Source organism: Malus sylvestris, chromosome 16 (assembly GCF_916048215.2).
Source record: "Malus sylvestris chromosome 16, drMalSylv7.2, whole genome shotgun sequence".
Taxonomy (NCBI): domain Eukaryota; kingdom Viridiplantae; phylum Streptophyta; class Magnoliopsida; order Rosales; family Rosaceae; genus Malus; species Malus sylvestris.
In genome coordinates, this window is record NC_062275.1 from 32226589 (window position 1) to 32247175 (window position 20587).

General features: G+C 34.5%; 2 pseudogenes; one reads left to right on the top strand and one right to left on the bottom strand.

Annotated features, from left to right (window-relative positions):
• Positions 1-2575, top strand: part of LOC126609293 (uncharacterized) — a 3506-nt pseudogene extending 931 nt beyond the window's left edge.
• Positions 2576-7314: 4739 nt separating this feature from the next.
• LOC126609294 (uncharacterized) lies at positions 7315-13966 on the bottom strand (annotated as a pseudogene).
• Between the last annotated feature and the right edge of the window lie 6621 nt (positions 13967-20587).

Below are 20587 nucleotides of genomic sequence, written 5' to 3' on the forward strand. Positions count from 1 at the left end.
TAGTTTGAATGAAAATCCTAATTGCGTGTTAGATTCTGATGTCGATGTTCTGAACATGCTGATGGTTCTTGATGTTGTTGGGAGATCGATTGTAGAAATATTGGTTATAGATAAATGTGATGGTTCCATAGTTCAGTTACCTATGGAAAGCACATCTTCTTCTTGTTGTACATTAGACTCTATGATTGTTTCTAGTGAAAATGATCATTTAGGAAAGTATGGTTCTTACGGTGTGCACAATTATATGTCATGTGAATGGGACAATTACATAGAATCTGAGGGGCAAGTCTTTAGGGGAGGTTGTGTTGATTTCCGATATAAGTTGAAGAAGTTTTCTGTTGAATGTGGTTTTGATTTGAAGTATTTGAAGAATGATAAGAATTGCATTAGTGCAGAATGTTCTAGGAAGGAATCTGATGGCTGTCTTTGGTGTGTGTATGCATCCAAGTGTGATATTAATAACTTTTTTTATTATTCGTAAGTTGCATAATCTGCATACATGCAAGGGTATGATTCGAAAGAAGAAAAACAAAGTTGTTGGCCGACAGTTTGTTGCTTCTCTCATCAAGGATAAGGTTCAGTCAAATCCTTTTATTAAACTGAAGGAGATCATTTCAAATTTAAAACAGTTTTATGGATTAGATATCGATTATTCTACTGCCTATTTTGGCAAACAGAGGGCAGTTTTTGAGTTAAATGGTGATGATGTTGATGCTTACAAGTTCTTGCCTTGGTATGTTAAATCTGCTCGTTCAAGCAATTCTGGATCTGTTTTTGAGCTTGAAGTTGTACCGGAGAGCAATAGATTTCTTCGTTTGTTTATTGCTTATGATGCATGGATAAAAGGTTTCATGTTTTGTCGCCTGATGTTATTTATTGATGGTACTTTTATCAAGAGCAAATACAAGGGAACACTTTTGTCTTGCTGTACAAAAAATGGTAACGATGGTGAGTTAATAATTTCAGACTTTTATATTGGATATTATTTGTTTATGTTTTCTTACTGTGCAAAAGAAATATATCCAGAACTAGTTGAAGAACAGTTTAAGAAATAGTTCAATCAGTCTCATAAATAGGTGATACTTTGACTGTATCTGTTTTTTTTTTTTTTTTTGTGCATTGGTCTTTGATTTTATGTTCAAATAAAGAAAAAAGGTTGCAGAAGTAGTTCAAACAGAGTATACTAAATAGTTCAATTACAGTTTTAGAAGTAGTTGACATTTGACAGTGCATTTTCACTTATGCTGTGCAGAAATTTTTGAGGTTGCTTATGCTATTGTTGATTCAGAAACGATAGCAAATTGGAGATGATTCTTAGCAATATTATCTGATATATTGAGGCCTCAAGGAAGGGTGATCACATTTATGTAGGATAGACATGATGGTATTTTGAAGAGCATTCGAGAATTCTTTCCCGAGTGTCCACATTCATTTTGTATTGTTCATTTGAAACAGAATGTGAGTACTTTATTTCCAAAGGTTGCTGGTGAAGGACTAAAGAAGAAAATGATGAATTTGTTGGCAAATTGTGCGTACGCATGTACCCCATCTGATTTTGATGATTGCATGGCTGAATTCAAGGATAATGGGCAAGGGCATGTGAAGAATTTTTTGTGTGATTTGCCAAAAGAGAACTATGCTATTGCCCATTTTCCTGGTAAGAGATGGGGATCGATGAGCAATGCACTTTCAGAATCTTTTAACGCCATGGTGTCGAATAGTCAATGTATGCCACTTGTGGATCTTCTTGAAGACATTAGAGTTCGGTTGATGGGTAGTATGGCTGAGAAAAGAATATTTGGTTAGAATATTCATACGATTTTGTGTCCAAAGAAAGAAAATGAGATGAAGTTGATGTTGAAGGAGGGCATGCATTGGAGGATTAGTCGTTCTGATGCGGATGTTTTTGAAGTTAGGACGGAGTGGAATCGGTTTATTGTTTGTCTGGATGGTAGGACATGTTCTTGTGTGCAATGGCAGCATAATTGTTTCCCATATTCTCATGCTTTGCAGGTGTTGCAACATGGTAATCGTGATGTTTTTGATTATGTTGATGATTACTGGAAAGCAAGCTTTTATCGGAACACATATCAATTTGTCATGCATCCATTTTCAGATTTGGAAAAGCCGAATGTTGATACTATCATAAATGGTGTGAGGCCTCCAATTACAAAGATTCCGTTTGGAAGACCAAAGAAAACTAGGATCAAATCTGCTGGGGAAATTAGTGGGAGTAAGAAGACTGTCACTTGTAGTAGGTGTGGTCGTTTGGGACATAACAAGGTTTCATGTAAAGTTGTTATACAAGAGGGTTGATTTTTTTTTTTTGTTTTGAGAGATGGGAGTTTTTAGTGATATGTAACAGATTTTCATTTTGGATATTTTTTTTATTTTGTTTCAATTGGTGTTTGGGAGTATGTAATTGTTGATTTGGAATTATGTTCGAGTAATAAATATGAATTCAATGTTTTAGTATTTCCAGTTTTACAAAACAGTATGTTGAGTTTGATAAATAGTTCAGTTTGATAAATAGTTGAGTTTGATAAACAGTGAATACATATCTATGTTTATGGCTTTGTGGTTTCAATATTTGTTTTCTAGGTTGTATGTAAGTTTGTGTGTTGCATTTTGTAGGAGGCAAGTATGTTGGTTTTCATTCTTGATCTAGTTAATATTCCATTTTAGGTAAGAGAAAATGAAAAAAAAACCACACTACTTATGAAAGTGAAGTAGAAAACCACACTTTGTTACCAAAGCAAACTGAACTATATATCAAAATGAATTATTTATGATAGTGAACTAGAAAACCACTTTTTTATCAAAGCAAACTGAATCATTTAGCAAACTGAACTATTTATCAAATTGAACTAGAAACCCACACTTTTTAACAAAGCAAACTGAACTATTTATCAAAATAGATTAAAATTTAGATTAAGTCATGAAACATATATATATATATATATATATATATATATATATTTAGAGTTGTGTCAAACATGTTTGACAATGACATTTGTAAATCATAGCAAAAGTAAGCTTGAACATGTAAGTATTGCTTCAGTTAGACCAATACTTTCCACCATCTCTCAGATTTTCATCTTGAACCTTAAAAAGTACATCCACATCAAAATTACATATAACGCGTATTTTTTATTTTTTATTATAATGTCCAATGCTTGTAAGTTGTTGTGAGATTTCGATATATGCTTCTTGTTCCTTTGTCCAGCTGAAATCATGGTTCATCAAATCCACGAGGATATCTTTCCTTGCTTTCATTACTTGATAATCTTTGATACGTCCTTGAACCTTCCGGTTAGTTGATAGTTGGTCAATGAAGCTCATCATGTATAAGCCGCAATCTAATCTGATTTACAAAGAAATTCATGGAATGATTATGAGTATTAAAATGAAATGAAGTGTGTGGTACAAACTATTTCTATAACTATATCAAATTATTCATATTGTTTCTGAAACTGCAGTAAGCACAAACTATACATATATATAACTAAAATGCTTTTAATTTTATAACGTACAATGTTGGTTTTTGTTGTGCACAGGTTCTGTCTTCTTTGACTTGGAATTCAAAGTCACTTTTGATGGAATTGATTTTCTTCATTGTGGCTTGAGTTGAATCCATAGCATTTGAATTGCTTGTTGATTTTCTTGCTTTATCAAGCCAATATTGAACAAAGTGGCCCTGCAAAAATTTATAATGTAATAATAAGATGCTTGTTTTCTATAAATATGACAGAGTTTTTGGTTGTGCGTTTTTGCTTACCACTATTTCTGCATTTTCTTAGTAGCAATCAAAGTCCATATCTTCATCTGTTGTGCTTTGTCGAAGAGAATTCTAGTGAATCATTTCTGCATTTTTTGTGTCCAAAACTACTAAGGAGAAATAGTTGTAATGAAACAATGGGAAGAAAATATTTGATATTTTTCCATATTGGTCCATCAATTGGTTGTAGAGCCTTTCCTTGTTTTGCAGAGTTGTTTCAATGCTTTGTTCATTAATGTTGTGCTGTTGAAAATGAAAATCATCAAACATCATAATTATAGATTAATTGTTCTAATTTTTATATGTATATGTAAATAATTTTTTGCAGAATATTAGTTGTTTTGTTTACTCACAAAGATTGTTGTGGAGACATAGAAGTTCTTTTGTTTCGTGATATTCTCTTTTTCTCTTTTCAGGTAGCAGAAAGAATCAACAATCTGAGTTGATGTAGGTCCATTTGCCATCAAACTGTGCAGCTTCTTTCAACACCATTATTCTGTAATAGTTAAAATCTGTAGTTTCAGCCGTCCAGTATTCATCGCTGCAGGACAGTGCAAAAATATTAGTTATACAATAATTCGTCAGTGCTTATAAAGTTATGGGAGTATAAAAAAACTTCAGTTAAGAGTTTTGTTTTGTATTACTTACATGTTGTCTATTGACCAGAATTGAGTTATTTTTCTTCTATCATCTGGTTTCAGCATCTTGTACACTTGAAGTTGTGTCCAATTCACACTGCTGTCTATGTGATTTGTTGCTGGAAGGTCATCCGGTTGTGAAGAAGACTCATCTTTTAAATCCAGGTTGAATGATGGAATTTCACCCAAGACTTTCTTTCAGTTTTTTGTCGTTGGCTTTGTTGCTTTTTGGCTGAATGTTTGCTTTTTGACTTGTAGATCATTCTTGTTGAGAGCATTGTTGCTTTTTAGAGCTTCAATATCTGTTTCTTATTCTCTTTCTTTTGCCATTGGTGAAATATTTTTGTCCGGTAATGTGTCAATTCTGTCACTATGCTCATTTGTTTGTTGTATTGCCTCTTTTTGCACTATTGCTTCTTCAATTTGTTGCTTGTTTGATTCTGAAACTGGTTTGGCATTTTCTTTTTTCTTTTTCTTTGGAATTGGTTTGTCATTTTCCTTTTTCTTTCTCTTGATTGCTGTTGGTGGTTGGAGTGTTTGGCATCTTTTCTTTTGCATCCTTGATTCACAATTGTTTTGTTCTTTAGGTTGTGTCTCCCTCTTCCTCTGCCTTTGTAGTGGTTGTTTTTTATTGCACCTTTTTCTTTGCAATTTGCATTGGTTCTCCAACTTCTTCTTCAGTAGTGGTGTCAATCTGTAGATGATTGTCTCCTTCTTCGTACGTGATCTGTTTTCTATTTTTCCAAGCATTTTCCTTTGTTCTGTCCTCTTTGTTGTTTTGGATATCATTTTGACATTGGCTTTGGTTGAGTTTGACATTTGTACAGTTATTCTAATTGAAACCATCTGTCAATATAGTTTTTATTAGAATGCAACTTGATCGTAAACAAATAAAAATCAGTATGAGTACACAATTATATTTGAAACATACCAAGGTGAATTATTATTTATGGAAATAGAAAACATTTTTATAACTGCATAAATCTTTATAAGATTCATATAACTAAATAAATTAGAAATAAAAATGTACAATAGGAGGTGTATTATGTGTAAGATCTGGAAAAATTGCAATTCTATTTATAAATGAAGCAATTGTAAACTGTTTTGTAAACACTGTTTATTAAACTTTAAAAAACACAAACTATTTACTGAATGTACAAATTATTAACAGGCAATCACACTAGTTCGTGCAATAGCGTAATATATGTTTATACTACTTGTTCGTGAATACATCCCAGATTTTACTATTTCTGTACCTTTCACTTCTATTTACAAATGAAGCAAATTGTAAACTATTTCGTAAACAATGTTTATTAAACTTAAAAATCGTGAACTATTTTACTCAAATGTAAAAATTACAAACAAAGAATCACACTAGTTCGTGTAATAGCATAATGTATGTTTATATATTGAACGATTAGCTAGTAAATAGTATTTTTTTGGGTGGATCTGTGATGGATTCGTACTGATAGTAAATAACAAAATAAATTTAAGCAAATAGTATAATCTGGGTTTTGTTTAAGTTGATGCATGTTATTCTATATGCTTGATTCCAATAGATGTTTGTTATATAAACAATGAACCGTATGATTTTGTGAAACATGTTGAGAAAAATTGTAAGATTGTTACCTTTTGTTTATTTTCTTGGTATTTCTGCGACCAAGTTGCTCAGCGAAGTTGAAATTTGCATGAATTCGTCCGTAAAAGAACTGGAATGATGTACGAAATCGGGAAATGAGGATTGATGATTTGAGCTGGGGGTTGGGTTTCTGGTTTTTTTTATAGTGCATGTAGTTTCTTCATCGTGAATGGCTTATCTGTGCGTGAAAATGGGAGTTGGTGTTAGGGAGAGAAAGTGAAGTTAGTGCGAGAGTGAAATGATGATTTTTGCTGGGCGTTAATTATGCGTGAAGGATGGGAAATTTGGGTGCTGATTTGGAATTGAAAAAAAAAAAAAAAGCTGTTATTTTTCATTTTTTAGATATAGTGTGTACATGTATTTCAGAAACAGTTTAAGTTATCTAGTTTTTTGTTTTGCATAAATTTATCTAATTTGGTAACTATATTCTTTGGATAATAAAAGGGAACTTTAACAAAAAAGGAAGTTTCAAAATGTAAGCATGTGAAATTTTTTAGTATAGTTCTCATTCTTATAAGTTATAACTCAAAGAATCAGGTATGTGAAGTTGATTGGCTTCATACTAAAATTCTTTTTCATTTTTATATGGTTTCTTTAGATGAGTAATGGTATTAGGCCCCCTAGGGAAAAAAAATTATAAAACGTACACAAGTATGGGATGGGCACCAGCATACAAGCCCACCTGAGCTTGGGGTTTTGTATGTAGATGTACATTGATATAAAACGTAATTTGTAAAACTCAAGCTAATGTAATAAAATCCTCATCAGGAATGTCATCATATTGACCATGTTTATTTTGTTGTCTTCTGTCTTCAAGTATCTTCTTTAGTCCATTTGCATAATTATTCTCGTGATTCATAAGTGTAGTTGTAATTTGAGCTCTTTTGGCAAATACTTCTTCCTTCTCAAAGGTGGCTTCTATTGGTTTGCCTTCTTGCATTTGGGTTGCAAATTGAATGACAAATATGCCACAATCCAATCTGTATTTTTTTTTTTGGAAAAACAAATAAGTATGACAGATAATGAGATCATATTATAACATTCGATGACATATTAAAAGTGAAAAATGAAACTATTTCTTGTTCGTAACACTGTTATGCAAACTGGAACTATATCTGAAACTATATTATGACACTATTTTGCAAAGTCTAAATTTATAGTATAGTTTCGTAGAATTATTTTGTTTTCTGTTTTCTGTTTTCTGTGTCTTATTTCAATATATTTGTAGTTTTTTTTTTTTAACCAAAGATAGAGATATATTAAATACGAATGGAAATGTTTACATCCTGCGCAAGAACATTAAACAGAAATTCAGGGCCAACATGGTCCCAGACAAAGTCCTTGCCTTCCTTAAAGACAAACTTAGCCACAGAGTGAGCGGCACGATTTCGCTCCCTAGGCACAAAGCCAAACGTCACAGACGTTAGTCTTCGGGCTAGTACCTCAATATCGCCAAGAATGCATTCAAAGCTACAGTTAGGGGCAGTCCCCTTATTGATCATCAGAATGACAGTTTTTGCATCTGCTTCCACAAAGACATTCTCAAATCCGTATTCAGTACAGTATTGCAAACCTGTACGGATAGCATGTGCCTCTGCAGCAGCCGCGCAGTGGAAAGTGCTGGTGCCCGAGCCTCCCGCCGCATGGAGAATGCCAGCGAAATCTCTGATAACCCATCCTGCTCCGGCTCTGAAGGACGCACTGCACCAGGACGCGTCGGTATTGAGCTTGAAAGTTCCAAACTGCGGCTTTTCCCAGAGAACAAGCATCATCGGAGGAGATTTTAGGGGCCGTACTGCACCCTCATCCAGAGAACCATGATTCATAGCTTCCCTGTACTCACCGATGTTCTTCCTCCAAACAGTTAGGATTTCATTTGGTTGGCAGTGTGACCCTTTGAACACCACATCATTTCTGTTTTTCCATATCCGCCAAAGCCCAAACGCAAATTCTTGCATGATAGCCTCTGCGTCCTCTCTATCTTTAATACTAGTGCAGAAGATATTCCAGCTAGCCCAAACGCAAATTTTTCCATATATTTGTAGTTAGATGACATATAATTACTGAAAAAAATGGACTATTTGTTGATTTGTAATACTGTTTCGTAAAGTGTAAAGAGTGAAAAATCAACTATTTCTGAAACTTCTTATGACATTATTTTGCAAACTGCATACTATTTTTCAAGTATGAGTCTTGTGTTTGTATATATGAAATTCATGGTCCTTCTTATGTGTTTGAATGTATAAATTTGATTGAAAAATACACATTTGTTAATCTTACTTGGTTTGCAAATTGAATGACAAATATGCCATAATCTAATATGCATTTTTTTTTTGGAAAAACAAATAAGTATGATGGATAATGAGATCATATTATAACATTCGATGACATATTAAAAGTGAAAATGAAACTATTTCTTGTTCGTAACACTGTTATGCAAACTGGAACTATATCTGAAACTATATTATGACACTATTTTGCAAAGTCTAAATTTATAGTATATTTTCCTAGAATGATTTTGTTTTCTGTCTCATTTCCATATATTTGTGGTTAGATGACATATAATTACTGAAAAAATGAACTATTTGTTGATTTGTAATACTGTTTTGTAAAGTGTAAAGAGTGAAAAATCAACTATTTCTGAAACTTCTTATGACATTATTTTGCAAACTGCAAACTATTTTTTCAAGTATGAGTCTTGTGTTTGTATATATGATTTTCATGGTCCTTCTTATGTGTTTGAATGTATAAATTTGATTGAAAAATATAGAGATCAACTTGTCGTTTGTACTTACGAGTCCTCATTTTGTTGTGCGCAAGTTAAGCATCTTTGAATATCTATTGTGAGGTTGCTGTCTCCTTTGAAATCTTTGTAAAATGCTTCTATTTTTTCTCTCTGCCAAAAAAAAAAAAAAAAAAAAACATAAAAAAAAAAAACAACAAAAAAAGAAATTGAACATCTTGTTGGCAGTCTCTTTTCCTTGCTTTTCAAGATCCTTGATAGTTGGAGTTTGCATTTGAACATCTTGTTGAACTCCGAAGGTTCCTTTTGTAGTGGCAGTGTCTTTTCCTTCATGTTCTTGATCCTCCTCATTTTCATCTGGATCATGATCAGTTGCATGCCTTTGTTTTGGATCCTCCATAGCCACATCATTTTCAGTTGCATTCTCTTGAACTGGATCCTCAGTAGCAGTATCCTTATCATGTGTATGCTCTTCAACTTGATCATCATTATCTGGATCTTCTTTAGGTGGTTCATCCTCCTCTGGATCTTCCTTGGTTGAAGCATTTAGATCTGGTACTATTGCTTGATTTTCCAGTAGCTTCTTCTTCAAACTTCCAATTTCATCCAGAAGTTTATTTACTTTCATAGAAGCTGCTGTGTTCTTTAATTGCAACTGTATCATTTCAAAATTCATTGAACTAATCTTCTGCTTGTTCTCATGTCGTTCTTGCAGAAGCTTTTCAATGTTTCTGTTGAGGGCTCCAGTTGTTTGATTCATTACAATTGAATCTGTGTGTAGTTTGTCGAGTGCATATATCATCATGTGACTGAGGACTAGATACCTCTTTTGATCCATGCTCGTACATTTTTAAACTTTTCAAAATCTTCCACACCTAATGTGTTATCAATACCGATGGTCCTTTTGATAAATTGCATCAAATTTCATCAATTCTTCTTGGTACAGTTGATCAAACTGTAACTGAGCTTCAGTGATGGTGATGCTTTGATCTTCTTCAGCTCTAACTTCAGTTCTCTTCCTTTTCCTTCCCGTTGTCTTCTTTTCCTTTTTCTTGGAAGACTCATTATTTTGTTCAGGATAAGGAATGGCCTTACATTCTTCTTGGTTTATGTTGGAATGCTCCTCTGTTGGTTCTTCAGAACAAGGAATACCACGACCAATCGACTCATTTGGTTCAACACAAGGAATACGACCACCAATCTGCACAGTGACACATTAAATAGTTGTTAAATTACATAATAATGTCATTGTTTTGTAAACATTGTTTATTAAACTTTAAAAAACGCAAACTATTTACTGAATGTACAAATTATTAAAAGAGAATCACACTAGTTTGCGTAATAGAGTAATATATGTTACTATTTATTGAAATACACTTTTCTTTTTTACACTATTTCTGTTTTATATAAATGACACTATTGCTGGATCTGTTTTATATAAATGACACTTCTGAAACTTTAAACTATAAAGATCACTATGTTATGAAATTGTAAAGTGCAAAAATATATTGTTTATTGAAATACTTTTATTATTTGTCCTTACCTCAATTTCTTCAACTTGAATGTCTCTGATTGCTTTGTGGATTTTCGTTATGTCCCATCTTCCAATGGCAGGAATCATGTTTTCTCGCCCACTTATTGTCTCCAAAAGATTGGTGTGAAGACAAATCCAATACTGCATAAAATAAGAACTTTGAATTACTTTCTTGTGTAATTTATAAGACATAATTCATGTTTTTTAAATATAGTTCTTATTTCTTACCAAAATAAGGGCAGTGCATCCGCTTGTTGTTGCTGATTCTTCTCCATTTTTCCTCTTTTTCTTCGATTTGTTAATCCTCTTGAACAAGTATTCCCTCACTCCTTTTGCCCAGTTGTATTTGCTGATTTGGTCCAAAGCTCCACAAATTGTTATGAAGCTCCACGCTATGTAAGTTCCAGATGTTGCAAATAACAGTGATTGTAGCAGATGCACAAATATAATTAAAGCAGTAGCTTTTGCCCCTTCAGGAGTTTTGTCTTGGACTAATTTTTGGTATGCTTCAACAATGTCCTTTTTTTTCACTATTTTTTGCTTTGCAAAGTATGCTTTAACAAAGTTGTCCTTCATGTTCTTTGTGGATTTGTCTGTATTTGGTAGTTCAACCCCTTAGTTGTTCAATCCAAATATTTCAACGACGTCTTCACTTGTTATTGCTTTTGGCTCATGATCTCCGAATTTGAACTTTTGTTGCTTGGAGTCATAGCATTGTATGATCTTGATCAGATCCATACCAGACTTCTTTTTTCTGTCCGTTGCAACAATTTCATCATCCATGTAGAACTTGATCAGACTCCAAAATGGTGTCTTGGCCAAATGATTGATGACATCTTGGCGTTGTTGAAGCATTGGTTTGTACAATTGCATTGCATTTGCAAACCCGAAAACGTTGCATCTGTATTGAACATAAGAAGTTGCAGGTCTTTTACTCTCTTTCTTACGTGGACTCTTTACAGCGAAAGTCTTTATTCTTGGTTTCTTTGTTCCGTCCATCTGTAAGAATAAACATAGTTTAATTATTAAAACTATTTTTTACCAAAGCAAACTGCACTATTTATCAAACTGAAGTAGAAAACCACACTTTTAACCAAAACAAACTGAACCATTTATCAAAGTGAACTAGAAAACCACACTTTTTTACCAAAGCAAACTGAACTATTTAGCAAACTGAACTATTTATCAAACTGAACTATTTAGCAAACTGAACTATTGATCAAACTGAACAACTTAGCAAACTGAACTATTTATTAAACTGAAGTAGAAAACCACATTTTTTTACCAAAACAAACTGAACTATTTATCAAAGTAAACTAGAAAACCACACTTTTTTTACCAAAGCAAACTGAACTATTTATCAAATTGAACTATTTATCAAACTGAACCATTTAGCAAACTGAACTATTTATCAAACTGAACCATTTAGCAAACTGAACTATTTATCAAACTGAAGTAGAAAACCACACTTTTTTTACCAAAATAAACTGAACTATTTATCAAAGTGAACTAGAAAACCACACTTTTTTACCAAAGTAAACTGAACTATTTATCAAACTGAACCATTTAGCAAACTGAACTATTTATCAAACTGAAGTTGAAAACCACACTTTTTTACCAAAACAAACTGAACTATTTATCAAAGTGAACTAGAAAACCACACTTTTTTTACCAAAGCAAACTAAACTATTTATCAAACTGAACTATTTAGCAAACTGAACTATTTATCAAACTAAACCACTTAGCAAATTGAACTATTTATCAAAACTGAAGTAGAAAATCAAATTTTTTTTTACCAAAACAAACTGAACTATTTATCAAAGTGAATTAAAAAACCACACTTTTTTATGAAAGCAAACTGAACTATTTATCAAAGTGAACTAGAAAACCACACTTTTTTACCAAAGCAAACTGGACTATTTATCAAACTGAACTATTTAGCAAACTGAACTATTTATCAAACTGAACCATGTAGCAAACTGAACTATTTATGACTCTGAAGTAGAAAACCACACTTTTTGACCAAAACAAACTGAACTATTTATCAAAGTTAACTAGAAAACCACACTTTTTTACCAAAGCAAATTGAACTATTTAGCAAACTGAACTATTTATCAAACTGAACCATTTAGCAAACCGAACTATTTATCAAACTGAACTATTTAGCAAACTGAAGTATTTATCAAACTGAATCACTTAGCAAACTGAACTATTTATTAAACTGAAGTAGAAAACCACACTTTTTTACCAAAACAAACTGAACTATTTATCAAAGTGAACTAGAACACCACACTTTTTTACCAAAGCAAATTGAATTATTTATTAAACTGAACCATTTAGCAAACTGAACTATTTATCAAACTGAACCATTTAGCAAACTGAACTATTTATCAAACTGAAGTAGAAAACCACACTTTTTAACCAACACAAACTGAACTATTTATCAAACTGAAGTAGAAAACCACACTTTTTTACCAAAGCAAACTGAACTATTTATGAAACTGAACTAGAAAACCACACTTTTTACCAAAGCAAACTGAACTATTTATGAAACTGGAGTAGAAAACCACACTTTTTTACCAAAACAAACTGAACTATTTATCAAAGTTAACTAGAAAACCACACTTTTGTATGATAGCAAACTGAACTATTTATCAAAGTGAACTAGAAAACCACACTTTTTTACCAAAACAAACTGAACTATTTATCAAAGTGAACTAGAAAACCACACTTTTTTACAAATCAAACTGAACTATTTATCAAATTGAAGTAGAAAACCACACTTTTTAACCAAAACAAACTGAACTATTTATCAAACTGAATTAGAAAACCACACTCGTTCCTGAATGCATCCCAGATTTTACTATTTCCTTACATTTCAATTCTATTTACAAATGAAGCAAATTGTAAACTACTTCGTAAACACTGTTTATTAAACTTAAAAATCGTGAACTATTTTGTAAACACTGTCTATTAAACTAAAACACCACCGGAATAGAATGTTGATTATATTTAAGTTATTTAAGCAAAGAAAACAACATACGAGGGCAAGAAAATACTATTTAAAGGTTATAAGAAAATAAGTAGTTATCAAAGTGAAGTAAAAATATACCATTTTGCAAAAACATTGCTATTCGAAGCATGCAAACTTACATATTACTATAAAATCACCGAAAATATCAGAAATTTTGTGGTACGTACCTCTGTTTCTTCTCTGTTGCTTTTATTTCCCAATTTTTTTGTGTGTTTTCGTCTGGATGCAAATCAGAACTCTGAACTGGAAACATAATTCATTTTTTAGAATGTCAAACATGCAAATGCACATATTTAGTAAATTAAAGTAAGAAATCATCAAGAATATCAGAAATTATAGGTTCGTACCTGTGTTTGTCCGATTTCGACTCTGCAAACATACAGTTCGAATGTTTTCAGTTTTTCGTCTTCAAATGGAGTTTTTGGGTTGAGAAATTCCGGATTTGATGTGTAGATTATTGTTTGAAACTTGAATCGAACTTGAAAACGCTTTGAGATCTTGACGTTTGGAGTAATGGAGGATTCAATTTTTTGGTACGGTGTGAAGGGGTTGGTGAACATTAATGGCGTTGGGAGGGATGATGAATTTTAGTAACTTCGGCTAACGGGCCTGGGTTAGGCTCCGTTAGGGGCAATTTTGGAATATTAATTGTTATGCGGTGATGTGAAAATTAACTTAATACACAAATTAAACCCTCTTGTTATCAATTGTAGTAAAGAATGTAAGTAGGGATCGTTCTAGGCCGGGGATTAGGAGGGATTGCTAAAACACCTGAAACTAACTTAAAAATGTAGAATTAAGTTACCAAACTAGACTCAAAAGATGCAATACAAACTAAAAAGACTCAAAACTAGTTTAAAAGACTCAAAACAGCTTAAAACAATGAATTAGACTCTAAACTGACTCAAGGGATGGGTTTGGACGAAATTAGGTTCTAACTTGTCTCAAGACACTTAAAAACACAAATCAAAATAGATTTTGACTAATAAAACACTTTCAAGTAAAGGGGGATTGGATTTTGATGAATTTGAAAAAAAAACAAACAGATTGTAAGCTAAAACAAATTTTGGACGAATTTGGGTAAACTATGGATGATGGGCTAGCTAGATGGTTCCTCTCCACACATGACACACTTGCACATAAACCAATTTTCAGTTGTTCTTTTGATGAATCAGGAAACTCAACACCCCAGGTTAATTAAGTCCGCTTAAATTAACCTTCAAGTTCTCCTTAAGTTATTGAATTGGATGGGAAAGCGCATACAACAATTCAAGCATTCTTCAAAAGTCCTTTACGTGAACAACACAATAAAGAAACAATCAAAGATCATTAAGCATTATGAAAACTATAAGTATTGACAAGGCATTTGTTACTATGATGAGCATGAAACTCCTGCCAAGAATTCATTTAACGAGATCGTTTATAAGTGACCTCCACTACTTGTGAATATAAGTTTGTAACTATTAGGTGAAACTCCCTTATATTCTAGCATCGTATTCATGCATGCAACTAAGTGTGCACTCTTAATAAACATACACGAATAAGTTAACAATCAAGCAGCTAAACAAATTGAATTCACAACTTATGAAATCACAATTGAAGGTAATCAATTCATATTGGAAGTATGTTCATGGCTTTGAATTTCCCCCTAGCTAAGGGGGGTTTAGTTACTCATAATTGCAACAAAATAAGAAAATAACAAAGTAGATATTGAAAGCAAGAACGAAGTACACCTAAAACGCTCCAAAGTTTCAAGCTTGCAACGCCAAGGACCTTCGTTTTCACCACCTTGTTGCAGCACAAGTATCTAATGATGTGTATGGATTTATGGAAAGGTTATGAATGTATTTAGGTTGGATGGATGCCACGGCAAGGTTGAAGGGAATGTATGGATTTGTGTTTGATTTTTGGTTGGATGAGTGCCACGGCAAGGGAATGGATTTGTATGTGTTTGTGGGATGTGGGAATATATGGATGAATGTAAAGTGCTCATGGCTAGGGAATTGGAATTCTAGTTATGGTGAAGGGTGGATGTATTTATAGGCTAGGGAAATGATGTAGTGGGTGGTGGTAATGATTGGATGTATTTATAGGCTAGGGAAAGGATGTAGTGGGTGGTGGTAATGAGTGGATGTAGTGGTAGGTGAATGTGTTGGGTGGTTGAAATGAGTGGATGTAGTGGTAGGTGAATGTGTTGGGTGGTTGTAATGAGTGGATGTGTTGGGTGAAATGAGTGGATGTAGTGGTAGGTGAATGGATGTGTTGGGTGAAATGAGTGGATGTAGTGGTAGGTGAATGTGTTGGGTGGTTGTAATGAATGGATGTAGTTGTACGTGAATGTGTTGGGTGGTTGTAATGAGTGGATGTGTTGGGTGAAATGAGTGGATGTAGTGGTAGGTGAATGTGTTGGGTGGTTGTAATGAATGGATGTAGTTGTACGTGAATGTGTTGGGTGGTTGTAATGAATGGATGTGTTGGGTGAAATGAGTGGATGTAGTGGTAGGTGAATGTGTTGGGTGGTTGTAATGAGTGGATGTGTTGGGTGAAATGAGTGGATGTAGTGGTAGGTGAATGTGTTGGGTGAAATAAGTGTGCTAAAATGGTTATTTATAGGGAGAGGATGATGCACAAACTTCAAATTTCATCCATTCCTTTTGCTCCTAGCATATGCTATCCATTCCATGCCCAAAAATGCTCCAAAATGCTCCAAAATGCACTTCTTTACCACATTAACCCTTTGGACCTTCAAACACACGAAAATAGCTTAAAATACTAAAATAACTACGAACTAACAACATAAATGCCAAGAAACAAGCTAACTAAGTCGCATAAATATGCTCCTATCAAATTCCCCCACACTTAGCTTTTGCTAGTCCTCGAGCAAAACAAAACAAACAAAACAAAACAAAACAAAACACAACCTAGACCTTCCAACAATTGCCTCAGGGATTTTTAATGAAACATGACATGCCAAAGATCATCACTTACATAGATTTAAGCAATCCTTACCCTCGAGCATACTTAATCATAATCACCATTCACTAGTTCAAATTTAATCAATTAAAACAACATTTTGAATGTAGTAACATGCCTTAGAGAATTCCCTCAATTCCTTACTAGATACTCTCTATTTTCACACACATTTTCTGATTACACACCCTACACTAGTTATATGTGAGAAGATTGATGTAAACATGAAAGACTAGTACTCACATATGTTACAACAAAGAAAGCAATTTCTCGAGTTAATAAGCATGTTTAAATATGATCTTATGAATGGAATGCTATTACTTAGATGCGAGAACTAGTGACACCATATGCTCATACCAAATTCAAACTCCACAAATTGAAACACATAACACTCAAGATAGAAGTCAAGGGTTGTAACGGGGCTTGGGAGTAATGGCTAACAAAGGAAGGATAGGGGTAACAAACGTTCTTAAAGCGATAGCAAGCAAAGCAATGAAATCAACACTTGGAATTCACTTTAGAATGCAGAATCAACTTTTAAATACAAAGGGAAGATTCATGCAACACTTAGGGCCGAATTTAATGTTTTTGGACCATTTCTTCAACAAACAACACTTTAAAGCTCTTTTTTCACAGCTTTTCTTCTTTTCATTCTATTTTCCACGAATTTCTCTTTTTCTTTTTCTTTCGTACCCGTGCCTTATTAAGGACTTTGGCCACATAACAAGAATCACTTCCCCCACACTTGTTTTCTGCAATACATTAATCAAAAGGAATTCATTTTGAGTCATGCTTTACTATGCTTCAAGAACAAGGGTATGGATGGTTCTAATCTAGGCTAGGTGAGGACAGTGTAGGTTAACAAAGAACATAGGCTACACAAGGCTCAACGGGGTTAAACTTAAACATATAATGAAGTAGGATACACGGGAATTTGGCTTTGGTGGTGGTCACTACACAACTTCATCTTGAATATGTGTTATGGAAATCAATAGCATGCTTTGAATGAAATGGGCATGAGTTCTAGCATTTGGAACTAAATGATGAAACGCCTTATAAGTAGTAACCAAGCAAAGAATAATGAGATCATGCAACGACTTTAGAAAACAAGAATGCACAGATTATTACTCTCCAAATAAACGTTTTATGCTTAAGTCTCACAAGGTTGTAGCGTTAATTTGAGTTCCTTCCTTCAAGCATGTTACAAAACTGATTTTTCTTTTATGATTGCATGTGAATTCATAAATTTAAACCACAACCAAGCATACACCAAAGAGTAAATCAAATTTTCATCCATGTTTATAACTCTCTTTAACAGTCATGTAATTAAAAACCAAATCTTCATCATTGTGTTGGAAGGTACCCCAAGACACAAATAAACACACAAAAAACAACTCTTTTTGGGTTTTTCAAAACAATTTTTCAAAATTTTATGAGATTTCTGGATTTTTAAGTCAAAACACACTAAAACACTCCAAAACAGCTTAAAAACACTTAAAAACAGCAAGGAACAACACTTAGAAGTAATGGGTGATAAACTCCCACGAATTTCATGCAAAACAATTTGGTTACCCCCCCACAGTTAAATCGAACATTGTCCTCAATGTTTCAAGCATAAACTCACACAAACACAAGCAAACAATCAAACAAAAAAAGAATAAACATGACAAGTATGGCAAAGTAAAAACCAGACAGAGTAGAGTTTAGGAACGCAAATCTGGTTTTGGAGATAGATGATCTTGTTGTCTTTCCACAGCTTTGATCTCGAACTGGTTCGGAATTCTGAGCGAGAGTTCCTTGGTTTCAAATCAGACTCCTTCTGCTAGGTTGATTTGATTGTGCAGTCTGCATTCTTCTCTGCTTGTTTCTTCTGCACGGCAGGCAGACACGTGGTAAAGGTGATGGTTTGTTTCTTTCTTCAATCTTTCCAAGTGCCCACCTCTTGCTTTTTTTCTCCTTGTCCTTAGTTGAGGATGAATTAGCACATTGTCTCCACATGCTTCGAGGTATCATTTTCACTTCCCTTATCTGTTCCCCAGGCAGATGTGGTAGATGAAGAGGAAGCATAAGATGTTGAAGATGAGTACTCAAGAGCAGGGCTAGGTAAGCAATAAGGAAGGGGTTCTAGGCAGTCGGTTCCAGATCGGAAGATTGATACCAAGTGCTGGCTGATTGCTCTCTTTCTCCTTGTCCTGCAGATGAAAACAACGACAAGGAGAAGGACAGGGAGAAAACATGATATGAGATACTCTTGCTTTCAACCTTCATGATATGAAATACTTTTGCTTTGGATGAGTTGTTTGCAGAGGTACCCCAAGGAATAAAGAACACTGAGTGACTCGAGAGGCTTCGTTGGGAAGGCATTCTCAGAGATGACGTAAGGTTATGTATGTCTGCCTTGCTATGGAGGGTGAAGGTTGACATTTATAGGAAATAATAACCGGTACTATTCTTTCACTCTTGTCGGCAACCGTTGGATGATTGAACAGTAAACTTCATGTGCTTTCTACGTCACCAGAAATCTTCGACAAATTGCCCGTAATTTTCGCAAGGCTGAGTGTGTATGTGACAGATGCTGACACGTTTGGATAAAGCTGATGCCTCTTCGATATCTGGAATCGACGCTTCGAAAAACTGCCCTTGATTTTCGCAAAGCTGAGTGTGTATGTGACAGGCGTTAACACGTCTGGAAAAGCAAATGCCTCTCTGATTTCTGAGCTCGCCTCTTCGAGTTCTGAGCTCGCCTTTTCGAGTTTTGGGCTTCGTCGAGTGCAGAGGTTGCATGTCACAAGTGCAGAAACATCTGGAAAAGAAGATTGGCCCATGGTTTCTGAGCAAGCCCAGCTTTGGAGAAAGCTAGCGCCTCTTCGATTTTTGAATTGGTCTCTTCGATTTTTGAGCTCGCCTCTTCGATCTCTGAAATCCCGTTGAGTGCTGATTTTTATAGAGGTATGCAGTACGTTTCAAAGAACACTTGAATTTCTGCTTGTAGAAACTCCCTTCTTGCACTTCTACGATCTTGACTTGTCCGACCTCTTCTTTCTTCAACACCTTTGAAAATGTCTGGCCCTTCTGACCGTCGTTTTGACTTGAACCTCGGTGAAGAGGCATCCATGCCTTCTCCAGACAACATATGGCGCCCATCCTTCATATCCCCTACTGGTCTTCTTACCGTTTGGGATTTGGTGATGAAGAATGATATGACTGCTGCGGTGGTGGCCCGGAACCTTGTCACTCCCAAAGATAACAGACTACTTTCTAAACAATCTGATGAGTTGGCTGTTAAGGATTCTCTGGCTCTCAGTGTGCAGTGTGCAGGTTCTGTGTCTAATATGGCCCAACGCCTATTTGCTCGAACCCGTCAAGTTGAATTGTTGGCGGCTCAAGTGATGAGTCTCAAACAGGAGATTAGAGGGCTTAAGCATGAGAATAAACAGTTGCACAAGCTCGAACATAACTATGCTACAAACATGAAGAGGAAGATTGACCAGATGCAGGAATCTAATGGTCAGATTTTACTTGATCATCAGAGGTTTGTGGGTTTGTTCCAACAGCATTTGCCTTCATCTTCTGGAGCTGTACTGCGTAATGAAGCTCCAAATGATCAACCTCTGATGCCTCCTTCTTCTAGGGCTCCGCCGATTGCTGAGGCTCTGCCGACTACTGAGACTTCTCCTAAGTAGCCTTTGTGAAGGCTTCCTCTTGTATTGTCTGCTTAATGTTCCTTTTTTCTTTTCATGAAAATGAATGTAAAAATACTTCACATATTTGTCAATGTTTCAAAAATAAACCCACACCCAAAAATAATTAAACAACAAAAATAAAAATGACAATAAAAAGTAAAAATGTAGAAAAGGGAAGGTTTTTAGAAACGCAAAACTGATTGTGGAGCGATTAAAAAATCTTCCTTATTTGAATACATGGGTTGCCTCCCAAGAAGCGCTTTCTTTAATGTCTTCCAGCCGGACGATACCTCCATTTAAGCTTGAACAGGGCCCACGACATGGAGGGTACATTCTCCACGACATGCTCCTCAAAGGCTTCATAATAGGGCTTCAAACGATGCCCATTCACCTTGAATTCTTGTTGCGTCTTCAAACTTTGTATTTGGACTGCACCATGAGGAAAAACATTAGTAATAATAAAAGGACCAATCCATTTGGAACGCAACTTACCCGGAAACAAATGAAGACTGGAATTGAAGAGTAACACTTTCTGCCCTATAGAGAACGCCTTGCTACGAATCATCTT